Genomic DNA, 13,721 nt, shown 5'->3' with positions numbered 1-13,721 from the left:
CGGGACACCTTGCAAAAAAAAAAAAGCTAGTTCTTTTGGCTCTATAGATGCTACACACTGCCTGTATAAAAAGGCACTTAAGTTTAATGTCATTTGCTTTATTGTGCTTCAAAGAAAACTGGGCTGGCTGCTTGTAGAAAGCCTGCAAGCACTAGTGTAAACTAAAATAATACGACGTCATAAGTCCAGAAGCTCTTTTCTGCGCAATCAGAGTTAAACTTCAGACTGACTGACTTCAGAGTTAGAGTCAATGGACTTTCCAAAGGCTGTCGTAAGGTTAATAAGGGGAAATGAGACGTCCACCCAAACGTAGCTAAGTGCTACAAAGGAAACTCATACGCATTCCTTGAAAGAAAGTCTCGGAGTTGAAGAAAAATTCGTCCTGGTCCGGGATTCGAAACCGGGACCACAGTCTTTCCGGGGCAGCCGCTCTACCATCTGAGCTAACCAAGCGGCTATAGTAGATGGCAGGGCGAAGTCGAATTTGACGCGATAGAAGGATTGGTGGAAGAAAAGTAGGAAAACGACAAAAAACAGAGATGTACAAAAACACAGTTCGCAATAGTGGATCAGAAAATTTGGTTATGGGACTGCATAGGGTTTATTTCTCTTTTTTATTGTTTAACCTAGGTAGGACATTAAGCAGTATAATAGCAAGAGCTCGGTGGCGCGACCCACGGCGTCGTTCCAAAGGGGACGCTCATAACATCCATCCATCCATCCATCCATCCATCCGTCCGTCCGTCCGTCCGTCCGTCCGTCCGTCCGTCCATCCATCCATCCATCTATCCATCCATCCATCCATGCCAGCCAAAGGCGCGCACGCTTGGCGCTTGCGGCACGACTTTCGTCCGTATTACGTGCCGCCCGCCGTCGCCGCACACATTAGAGAGGTTTAGTTTAGGGTACGCAAGCGGCTTGCGTACGCAAGAACTAGGGTGACGGCACTGCGCATGCGCACACCCATACGTCTGGGTCTGCGCATGCGCAGTGCCGGCGCCCCTAGTTCTTGCGTGCGCAAGCCGCTTGCGTACCCTAAACTAAAACTCTCTATTCCCGCTTCTGTTCACGACGGCGATGTTCGTAGGCGCGCTAGTTCTCCACAGCCCTCACCGCACGCGGCCTACCCAATGCACGGATGGAAGGAACCTGAGATAAGGCGACGTGATTCACCTATAGAAGCCGTGATGTCAAACCGCAATCAATGACAAACAGTGTCTATTCCGGTTTTACTTTCTTTATTGCGATATTTTTTATCACAATACGCTCTGACACTTCTCGCGATTAAACACGGCTGGGTTATACCCGGCGATACGGTTTTGCCTTATGCTTTAGCTCTTTTAGCTCTGGGGTGGCCGCCATATTTTATGCCTACGCACACTAACCGCCAGAACGTAGAGTATAACTGCTCTTCTGGAATAAAATAAAATAACATGAAATACAGGAATGAGAGCGAGAGAGAAAGAAGAAAGAAAGAACGTAGAAAGAAAAATTTGGAGGACGCCTAAGCTTCGCGTTTAAGAGTGGAACGCGATAGCATCAAAAGATCCCTGACTGCTTCTCACGCTTCCCGGCAACTGCAGCATATGTAACCGTAACATTTACCGGGAAGCGCTCGCGGCGAACGCTGTACACGAAGGCGGTCTTTTTGGTAGAAACGCGGCCTCTTGCGTGGGCCGCGATGCGGCGGAGGCAAGCGCCATGTGGAAGTGTTTCAAGGAAGTGGGCGCGCCGCTCTGTGGACTCCGAGATATTTTACGCGCCGGCGCGCGCAAATGACGGACGCCGTCGCAGGTCTACGAAAGTAGAAACACTGGAAAAGGGCTTTGTTTTAGTTATCGCGTATAAGAATTATGTTTTCTTGTGCATTCCAATTACAATCCAAGAGCTATCATGTTTGTAGGTTGTGTGTGAGTCGTACTTTACCATTTTTCTACGTATTTTAGCTTGAGAAATACAGTTAGTTCAGCAACTTCCTTGCGCCACATGGAGGGCCTGAGTATGGGCGGTTCGAAAATCTTTTTCCCGAAGCGATGTCCAGCGCCCGACGCCGACGTGGGAGGCCGACGCCGGATTCCCTGCGGCACGGTGCCCTTAAAGCTATCGCGTTAAAATGAAAAAACGATCCCGTGCTTCTCTCCGAGCTCTTCGGGTCCCTCCTTCTCACGTCGTGACGTCACAGGCTACAGCTGTACATTGGTTGACTGGCGAGGGACGAGAGCGCGAACGTATTCAAAGCCGGCTGTGTGTTCTGAAACGGCCGATCCGGAGCTAGCGCACGCGCTCGAGACCAGCCGTCGTTCCGAGAAAAGAGGAAAGCTCGCGCATTGTGGGCTACGCACATAGCCACAGCCAGCTGCACGAGTCGTCGTATAAACTTTAGCACGTCAAACCTGCCGTGATGCTTACGCAGCAAGGAACAATATGAAGAGATGCGTCACGATCTGAGAAACGTGTCTGCCATCTAAATTGTGTGCCCGTGCTTCTCTGCGCACTCCCTGGAGCTGAAAGGACGGCTTTTTCGTTGGAAACGCGCATGGGAAATGCGAGATGAGAGATGTTGTTTAATGTCCACATTCGCGGCTTGTACCTAAAAGAAACAGAAAACGCTTGCTACAAATTTGCTGCGTTTAGCATTCCAAAGTATACGCCATCCAAGATAACTTCGTGGCACGATACCTTGATCAAATTTCACAATTCAATATTTAATGCATGAATATTATATTGCAGTTGAAAGAAACTAAACAAAATAGAACTTCACCGCCATGCGATATTGCGGAAGGTAATGTACAAAAGCCGCTTAAACTGAGTGTTATGAGTCAGTATGAGTTATGAGTTAGCGCAGGCCATGTGGGCTCAGTGGCTATGCAATTCTTGCTGTTGAGCACACGGTCACGCGTTCGATTCCCGATGGCCGCGTTCATATGCAGGTGAAGCGACAAATTCCGGCACAACCCATCTCGCCAAGACTGTCAAAGTTAATGCGATTAGCGTTCAAGCAATGTAGCGACAGGGCGCATTGCTGATGTTACTTTCGTTTAGAATCTGTAAAGGCCGTTCTGAGATATTAATCGCCTCGGCTATATGCGACATACACTGTCTCCGGGATTGGGCCACTTTGTTGTGACACTCTGCGGCTAGGGTCGCCATGACACCATGATTACATGACGACGACCGTATGACGACGCTGCAATGACAAAGAAAGAACCACGTCAATGGAACGACGAAGGCAGTATGCCGACGACGGCATGGTATAGTGGTGATTCTGAAATGGTGACTATGGTATGAGGACGACCGCGTGACTACGACGGAATCGGGACAATGCTAAGCGAAGTGTGTGACGACAACGTCACGATGACGACCGTACGACGACGACTGTGTGAGGACGACGGTGTGACAAGAATGGGATAACGAACCTTGGGCGACGATGGAACGGCCAGGATGCCATCGCGACGACGTCATGACAACAAATCCAGGGCCACGACCATATGACGCCGACGCGATGACTAAGGTGGCCTAATCCTAACTGGATCACGGCAGCGTGATTACACTGGAATGAAGAAGGAATAACTACTTCGACAGAACGATGACGGCACAACAACAATAGAAGCTTTTTTTTCTCAAATGGTGAAGATGGTACCGTGACAGCGTGGCGACGATGACATGGCGACACCTGGACGGCCACGACTTCTTGACGACAACGGCGTGACGGCAACGGCATGACGAGAGTCAGCCGACGCAGCCGGAATGACGACAAAGGAAGGACAACGGTGGCGTCATGACCACGAGCACACACCTTGTGGTCCAAGCTAATAGACGATTCGGGTTACTTTGCCGGCCTACGAGGCTGGTAGGATATATATATATATATATATTAATATATATATATATATATATATATATATATATATATATATATATATATATATATATATATATATATATATATATATATATATATATATATAGTATATATATCGTATCATGAGAAGCCAACAAAGACACAAAGGACAACATAGGAGAAATTACTTGTGCGCACATACTGAATTAAAGAAATGATAAATTAATGACAATGAAATTCCATAAAAAACACATTTCCGCAGGTGGGGAATGACGACACGTCTTCGCATTACGTGCGCGATGCTCTACATGGGCAAAAGGGCAAGCGCATCGCACACGAAATGCGAAGCCGTGGGATCTTTGCCCACCTGCGGTTGTTTTTTCATCCACTTTCATTGCCAACAATTTATCATTTCTTGTATTCAGTTAGTAAGTACAAGTAATTTCCCCTATGATGTGCTTGGTGTCTTTGTGTGTTGGCTTTTATAATACGATTAATAAAAATCGGGCCCCTCGGTATATATATATATATATATATATATATATATATATATATATATATATATATATATACACAGAGTGTTTCAGCGAACATTTTCAAGATTTTCAAAGGTTGCCTTTGGCAGATACCTCAATTCTAGTTTATGAGCCGGTCTACTCGAAGCGGCGGACACTACTTGCAAAAGAATAAATAATAGAACGCAAAATTGACTAATTAACAAGAATTAACTAGTTATGCAATTAGCTAATTCAGCATTGACTGATTAACGGCACCTGAATCACGAGAACCGAATTCTTACCGGCGCCGTCGTTTACTATAGCGTGGAGGTTTATTATATTCGCACTTACTATAGAAATGTAGTCCTAGGCTACATTTGATTTGCCACATTAAATAATTTCTCTTTTGTATTATCGTTTAATCGCTCCTGCCATAAACGCGGCTAGTCTGAAGAGTAGGCTGACGATAGAACGATGATATACTGGATAAAGAGCGGAAAATATAAAAGAAAATTGCTCACGATCATAAGTGGGTATATGTCACGAACTTTTATGCCTTTGCTAACCTAAAAGCTTGACTTTCACACTGAATGCCCGCTTTTCTGGCGAGACAGCGCACATGCCGGTCTAATGCCAGAGAGTATCGAACTCGTCTGGCTTTCCGCTTTCCACTGTCGTGCGTCAAATAAAAAAAGATAAATAAGGAAAAGAAGACACGAGAGGAACAAGAAGGCTAAGCTTACTTTACGGCTGTGGTAGTGTAACCATGAGAAGCAAGCTCGTGCTTGTCTTGAAAGCTTGTGTTTGCCTCAAGGGCACTCCCATCTTCGAAACATAGTAAAAAATGATTGCTGGCTCTCCCGTAATAGGGAGTAGATGTAAGCATGAAATGGCAACCGGCAAAGGAGCTTGCTTGGAGATGATACTAGCCACAGTCTTCAAATGGGTGCAGGGCGTGTTCGCAACGGCACACCACACCGCACCAAGCCATACTATGCACTGGTCTACATGGACGCTACCCCAGCTAGAAGAAGAAAACCGGCTGAAGGCCGCACGACGGGCAGCGAAAGACGCCAGGAAGGCAGAGCGCCCTGACTAGATAGAAGAAGAATGAAATGCGCGGTGTTACGTGCCAAAACCACGATCGCGACATCGTGCTTAGCAGCGCAACACCATAACCGCTAAGCCACCGCCGTAGGTAGAAGCACCTGAAGGAGGCGCCACGCAGCGTGGCGCCATCTCTCGAGGCGAAGCAAAACCCGCACTGTGGAACTCGCGGGCCGCTGGCGTTCAGCGCCAGCGGCCCGCGAGTTCCACAAAATATGAAAATTAAGTGCATTGTGATCTGTACCTGCCTTTTGAACGTCGCTATTGGAAATCAGGAAATCGGGGGGGCACCCCCCCCCCCCGAAATTAGGGAGCGTACGCCCCCCCCCCCATCCGCCCACGCCACCACTCCTGACACACGTTCCTAAAGCGCAGACAAATAAATATACTCGGCGGTCAACATTTTGCTGCCTTTTAAAGCGAAAGAAGTGAATCACTCTCTTCCGTAGTTTTTTTCGGCGTCCGTCAACAGAAAACATCATCATGTGGGCCGATCCTGGTGATGGTGCAAAAAGAGTCCAATATCAATGGCACATACCCCTGTGGACTCGGGAACCTACAACGCGCCCTTCGGGATCTTAGGGGTGGAACCACGTATGGGGAGCACTTAACGCCTGCTTCACCTCCGCCGCGGGTGAGCAGTGTATGGTACTATCTTCGGGAGCGGCTCACATATGGGAAGTACTTAACGCGCACTTCACCTGTGCCGCGGGTCGACCCGGCGTTGCACTACCTTCGGGATCGGCCCACGCATGGGGGGGGTGGGGTGCTCAATACCTGCTTCCCCGCCGCCGCGGATCGGCCCGATATTGCACTATCTTTAGGCCGACCCGCGGTGGAGATGAAACACTGATTTTCGTTTGAAAGCTTTAGCTGTCGTCAGCTTTCGCTGCCACTCTATCTTCACAGAGTAGAATAGTTGTCAATTTCTCCTCTCCTTTTGGATGGCGGTAGTTATCGTCATCTCCGGTGGTGTGAAGGCCAGTTTTCTCATCGATTCGGTGCCCACGAGATTAACTCAAGATGACTTCATTCGTCACCATCTATTGCAGCAGGCAGGGCACAGTTTATTGCTTTATTATAATATTTTACTTCATTTACAATACCCAACACAATATTTATGTCACTATAATATGTCCCCATTTATGCCACCACATTTATGTCCCCATCACCAACACGCATCACTGTTGCTTCGTTAGTTCAACCTTTTTTGTTTACACTGGTCCAAGGTCAGGAAAGGAATTCAGTTCGTAGTTAGCTGATCTGTATGCTCGTGGAACGAGTTGTGGCAAAAAAAAAAAAAACGCCAGTTGCGTTTAACTTTTCCATTTGCTTCATTATTTCCCGAAGCTTACAGATCCTCGGAACCATATACCCGCAATATTGGTTAGATAAGGTGGAAAATAAAATAATTCGAAACAGCGTCCATCATCAGACCCTGCAATAACCATTAAACCCGTAAGCAATATGACTGTCACCCGGTATCTCGTCTGGCTTTTCCCTAATTGTACAGCCCTTCTCGTGCAATATTGGCAGCTGGAAACAAGAGTCGCAAGGAGTTGAGATAATAAGCGATCTACTAAGGGAGAAAGCCAAGGCAACAGCCAACCAGGGAGGAAAAGCGAAAATTGTTTGTGAAAATATTTAAGGATTCAAATCTTTTTATAAAAAAAGGAAGTAGAGAAAACGCCGCCGGAAGTGGAGAATAATTCGAGCCGCCTGACGTAGCCACTTCTCAGCTATGCTTATGTGGGTGTTTTTCTAACCTTCCGCGGTGGGCGCAGTACGTCTAGAACCGCAGCGTCCTGCGCTCTACGCTGTTGTACGGGACTGGTGACCACGCATCGTTAGGCAACTTCCCAAATAACAACACCAGTTGGTTTTGGCACTTGCTATAGAGCAGTAAACAAGGGATCCAAAAGAACCCCCTGTAGTTGTTCCGCAAATTTATATTTCTCTATATTTCTTTCAGAGCTAACTTAAAAACCGCCGCTAGAAATCGTTATTTTGCACCTTCGCTTGTTAACTTGCTCTTGGCAAGGTTCTTCCTGCGCATCTTTCATGTGCGAGTCCATTTGGTGTGGTTCTTTGTTTGCCAAGTAAAGGAGAGGTGTATCTCTCAAAGGCGCACGTACCTGGGAGATACACGTTATTTCAATTCTCTTTTGCGGGTTTACGCGTCTTTATGGCGAATGATGGGCCTTATTCCCATTTGTACTATTAAAAATATCTCCCCCCCCCCATCATTTGCATTGTAATGTTACCTTGCGCTCCCCCCCCCCCCCCCCCCCCGAAAGAGAATCCTGCGTACGTGCCTGTTGGAAATGAGAAATAAAACTTCAGCGTAGTAGAAGTTGCAGCTTGAGTGATGTTATGAACAAAGGTTATGAAGAACTCGGAAGCAATATTTTTTCTAACTTATTTGGGCATTAAGTAACCTATGTAATGCGGTCCTGTACAAAGGAATGGAGGACAGAGACGGCATTATATTATATTTCGACTGGTTGCCCGGAGGATCTCGTTTTGTTCTTGCAAACGTGCCCGGATAACGGCTCTGGCTTTATGGCTCAAGGTCACTTGAAAGTCGCCAACAACGGGAGCTAAAAGCATTTCACGCTTGAAAATTCAGTGTCCTTCCAATCTGTGAAGACAGTGACCAGAGAAGCTGTGCATGTGGGCCACTTAATGGCGAACTGCTCCTCCGCCGCGAATCGACCCGGTATTGCACTACGTTCCGGTTCGGCCCGCGTATGAAAAAATAATGATCTACGCGTGGACGCAATCCGCCCAGATCGTAGCCGTAGACAGCTTCTCTGTAGAAACAAGAAATCAAAAGACAAATCCTCGATGGCCTATGTTGGCCCGGCCATCCCCTTCGCGTCCTCAGCAAGCTGAAGGGGCACTGCACGCGATGCAAGAAGAGAGGACGCATACTCAGTGCGAGTAAAGTGAAATCAATCAATTTTCAGGTGTTTGTTTAATAATAATAACTTCTTTATTTCTATCAGTGATGGAGGAGACTGCAGGTAAAGGTCGCTTTAGAGGCAAGCGACTTGACTAGAGCCCGCAACCTCCTTTACAAGGCAAACAGCGATTGAACAGTATATATATATATATATATATATATATATATATATATATATATATATATATATATATATATATATATATATATATATAGCAATTGACTACATGTGAAATATGCACAAAAATAAACGCAAAAACACAAATTACCTCAAAAACGCTCTTCAAAAATTTAAGAAAGATTGAGGGACAAAATGTTCACGTAAAGCTCGTACGCCAGTTATGTAAATATCAAGACCTGATATAAGAAACAAATTTAAAAGTGTTGGTAGTGTGAGTGTGTATGATATCTTTTGTGCAGAATGATTGGCACGGGGAGTGACTAACCGAATAATTGGCACACGTGAATAATTGAATAGTGACTAACTGAATAGTGAATAATACTGAACAGTGAATAATTGGCACGCGGAGTTTCATGTGTGACTGCGACCACTGACAACGGGTTTACCTACAGCTCGTAGCACCCGTCATGAGTGGCCTCAAGCGAGTGTATGTTGATAGTGAACTCCCTTGAGATACTTCCACACTAGCGAAAAAAAAAAAGCAAAAGAACGCGTGGAGCACTTCGCAGGCTGTTGAACGCGTCATGGTTGGCATCATCACACTTGCGGGGTTATTTACTGCCGTCATGGAGTTTCCTACGATTACTAGAGGGAACCCCGGCGCTGCGATCGTTCAGCCATAATGGAAATGATGGGTAGTGCGTGGATTTGTCTGATCTTCGTGCTTGGGGCTTCAAACCTGTCTTCGTTAATTACGCATCATCTGGGCCTAAATCAGCCTCAATTCCAAACCAATATATATATATATATATATATATATATATATATATATATATATATATATATATATATATATATATATATATATATATATATATATATATATAATGCAGATAGTAATAAGACTCTGCAAGGTGGCATAAACGCTGCTAATTACAGTGGTTCCGCTTGTCCATGCGTCCGTGGCGTAATGGTTTCTATATCGGACTTCTGTGCTAGAGGTCCTGTGTTTGAATCCTGCTGTCGGAAAACAACAGTAATGTTTATTTAATTACTTATAATGGGGGGGTACTTTCTTAAAAATTATGACTTTGTAAAGTCACGAAGGCAGTAGGATGAATTTTAGGCAAATCCATGTGCCACCCATAATTTCCATGGTGGCTGAACTGCCCCATTTGCAGCGGCCGTGGATGGGTGCACGGATGCTATGCGCATTCCCTTTGGAACGGGGTGGTGGGTGGCGCCGCCAACCTCTTGTGATTACTTTGTCTTATGTCCTACCCGTATTAAAATATAACACGAAGAATTCCCACCATCAAACTTTCTGAACCTCTATTGGGAACTTTGTTTTTGTACGCATCCATTGTTTGTCGTTTCCCTATACCTTTTCACCACCAAACTTACAACCACCTCTTACTAATCTCAGTTGCATCCACGGTTACTTTGCCCCTGCTCTCGCTGAACCCAAGGGCTTCAAGGAGGCCAGTGGTGCCTTAATTGACCGGTTGGCCGATATCTTCATATTCTAATAAAACATGCACCATCGTTTCCCTAGCTTTACCGCAGCAACCACATGCTTCTTCTTCCTTATATCTCGCTTTATAGGTGCGTGTTCTAAGGCATCCTGATCTGGCTTCGAAAAGTAATGATCTTTCCTTTGAGTTATCATGAATTGTTATCGACATGTTTGCACAGCGCAAAAGACGAAGACTGAAGGAAGAACACAACGCAGGCGCAGACTTCAACAGATCTTTATTTGCGAAATCGCCAGAACTATATACATGAGCAAAAGTAATGAAAAAGAACTTTTGCATTAAGTCACGCGCTAACCCCTATTGCATCCCAGCCAGATACTTGATTTGGTTTTTTTGTGAGGGCAATAGACGGCATGCTGATGCAAAGGTCATCCAGCCGCTGTATCTTGTCAGCCTCTGTGATTTCACGTGTAAGCTGTTCTCGGTGTTTGGAAATTATGACACAGTTTTCAAATTCAGGGTCACAATGGCAGTCTCTGCAGTGAATGCCAAGATGACCTTGCATGGCGGTATAAACATGGTAAAAATTATCTTTCAATCGCTCATTTAAACATCTGCCTGTATGGCCAACGTATTTACTCCCGTATTTTTTTCAACATATTTTTTCATTTCTTTTTCTGGCCAAACAGGCAGATGTTTAAATGAGCGATTGAAAGCGCATTTTTACAACGTTTATACCGCCGTGCAAGGTCATCTTGGCAATCACTGCGGAGACTGCCGTTGTGACCCTGAATTTGAAAGCTGCGCCACAATTTCCAAACACCGAGAACAGCTTACACGTGAAATCATAGAGGCTGACAAGATAAAGCGGCTGGGCGACCTTTGCATCAGCATGCCGCCTATTGCCCTCACAAAAAACGAAATCAAGTATCTGGCTGTGATGCAATAGGGGTTAGCGCGTGACTTAATGCAAAAGTTCTTTTTGATTACTTTTGCTCATGTACATAGTTCTGGCGATTTCGCAAGTAAAGATTAGTTGAAGTCAGTGCCTGTGTTGTGTTTTTCCTTCAGTCCTCGTCTTTTGCGATGTGCAAACATGTCGATATTGAATCACCAACTAGCCCAAGCTTCCCCCTTATCAACATAAATTATTGCTTTCGTGATTTTGTTTTTTCCTCTTAAGTAGTTACTCACGAAAGGTTTCTCGTCCACTGCCGCCACCCATGAGATTATTTCACCCTTTCTGACTTTCCGCTTGACGTTCTTTGCTGCTGTGTGGCTCATCACACACGCCGCATACTCGCTGGTAAGCTTCCTAGTTCTTTTCCTCCACTGTGAATCAATATTTTGTTTCTGTACAAATGTCTGAACACTCTCCCAGCCCATTTACTCTCTTCCATTATTTCTCAGTCCTTCTTCATAATTAATTTTACTGTGGGCTTCCCTCATTTCAAAACCTGCATAGCCCATATAACCCTGCACAGCTTTATTTGTAGTCTTCCCGTGAGCGCCCAATGCGATGCGTCCCACTGACCTTTGGTTGCCATCGAGTCCTGATTATACGCCTGGTGTCAAGCAAACAAACGTAGACAAACCTAGACAAAAGCGCTACAGCTCCGTCTAGCAATCGTATGAAACCCTGCGGCCGCCCCAGTTAGTGAGTGATTCGGTATCAACTGGAATCAGTGCCTCTATACGACCAGCGATGTTGGGAGAGGGAAAGGGGGGATATATTTCCTTGCAGCGTTCGCCAGGTGAATTAATCGGCCGCTCTTTATTGGTATCCCTGATTGGCGGCGAGTGGCAAGCTGCCAAAAAGATAAAAAAAAGAACTCCGCTGCAAGAAAAAAGTTACGTCTCGGGCGTTCTCGCGGGGCGCGGTCTATCGCTTGCGGCTTTCCGCGAGCGTTTATGTCGCTATAGTGTGAACGTACCATTAGGCCCTATTTACAAAGCTATCATGCGCACCGTCCAGTCAATGTCACGGCACCGACGTCCGCCAGAATATAGCGTTTCCTCACCGGTTTCTCCTATAAGAAAATAAATAAAAAGGAACAAAAAAGCAAAAGAAAACCTTCGATGGCGGCGGCGTTAACAGTACCGTGACGGTGGCGGGACGCCTGTGGTGAGTCAGGCCTCGCCACACCACGCCATCTTGACCGCACGTCGGCGCCTCTTGTGGATGAACAAATATTGCCAATTTTTTGCTCATGACGTTACACACATGAAATCCGACAACCGACCCTTCAACCCCCAACATGCATGACTCCAAGTAAAAAGCACCAACTTTTTGTTTCTGACCTAGAAGTGACAGTGCTGAGAGAAATTTTTGATTGATTTCTTCTCTTACACTTTTATTTGCTCCGGCAGAGATAGAACGACCTCAGATTTCAGTTTTGCTCTAAATTTTAACAGTGCCGCCCTCAGCTAACACCACAAGGACGTTTGGTTCGAACAGAAGACTACCACTGCCTCACGACTGCGAACGGTACATTGCTACTGAAGCGACTGCTAAATCCGATGTCGTCAGAACAGCAAACATACGCTATCTGATGCACACAAAAAATAAATAAAAAGAAAAACAAGAAACACACCACGCACGCACACGCACAAGACCTCACACAAATAAGTCCGGAAAAAACAGAACTGTTTCTGGTTGAGGTTTTGTGTGCCCCAATATTCGGCGCAGCTACGAAATTCTCAGCACATGGATTGTGATGCTGGAGCACAGCCCCAGTCGGAGATTATCAGTGGCGAACTTTAACCTAAAGAACGTTCTCGCGAACCTACCTCTCAATGCCTGTCTAACTGCCTTGTAAAAAAACAGCAACAAAAGCATCACGTCTGTTAGATAAACGAACGTTGCCGCGTGGTTGGGTACTTCGAAGACATTCTTGCGTTACACCGATAAAAAAAAAACATCAAGTTGACAGTTTTCACAAACTCTTCTACTTTCGAGTCATCGGCACTCGATTAACGTTGGGCAATCGCTAACGTTGGTTTGAGGCAGGCCAACTAACCGCCTTAAATCATGAACACGACTTTCATGGCTTAGTTTTTTTCCCGCGTTTCCCATGTCTTCTTTCTTTTTCTTTTCGTTTTTTTACACATGCATTTTCAATTTGTTTTTACTTAAAAAAATGTTTGTTTCTCTTGAAGAAAGGCGACTGCGGAGACGTATGCTCGGTGGCTTCTAAGTTTGTGCGCTATACTGAAACTACGTTATCTGGCCGCATGATTAGATACGAAGACTCGATATAAACCTGACTGTTTGTGTGCTCGGTCGCGCATATGTTTCGCACGGTGCTTCTTGGGTATTCCAAAGCAGGTGTGCTCACAACTGAAAGTTGTGCGCTGCCACCCAGAAAGGCAATGGTATTTTTGGCGTAGCTTCCCACGAAGGAACCACTTCACCAGCACCCGGCTAAACGATGGTGCATGGGCCCGGCGCTGAACATGTACGTGTCAACAAAGAAGCTCGCTTCGAGGTGAAAGCAGCCGCCGCATTCTCTGGAAGCGGTTGAAGGCCAGGCTCCTCAAATCGCTACGAGCAGGTAGTCACAGAGAGCGCACTACATAATTGATGCAAGGGGGCCAACGTCGACGACTTCCGCGGGGACAGAGTGGACTTTAGATTCACGCTTGCCTCGTAGTTGCGTTGTAGGCGATGACGAAGGTACAGCATATGAGGCGGGGTACAGCAAGCTGCAGAGCA

The sequence above is a fragment of the Dermacentor variabilis genome, chromosome 7 (assembly GCF_050947875.1).
Source record: "Dermacentor variabilis isolate Ectoservices chromosome 7, ASM5094787v1, whole genome shotgun sequence".
Classification (NCBI taxonomy): Eukaryota; Metazoa; Arthropoda; class Arachnida; order Ixodida; family Ixodidae; genus Dermacentor; species Dermacentor variabilis.
The sequence above is the reverse complement of the archived record's forward strand: the minus strand, read 5'-3'. Positions refer to the sequence as shown.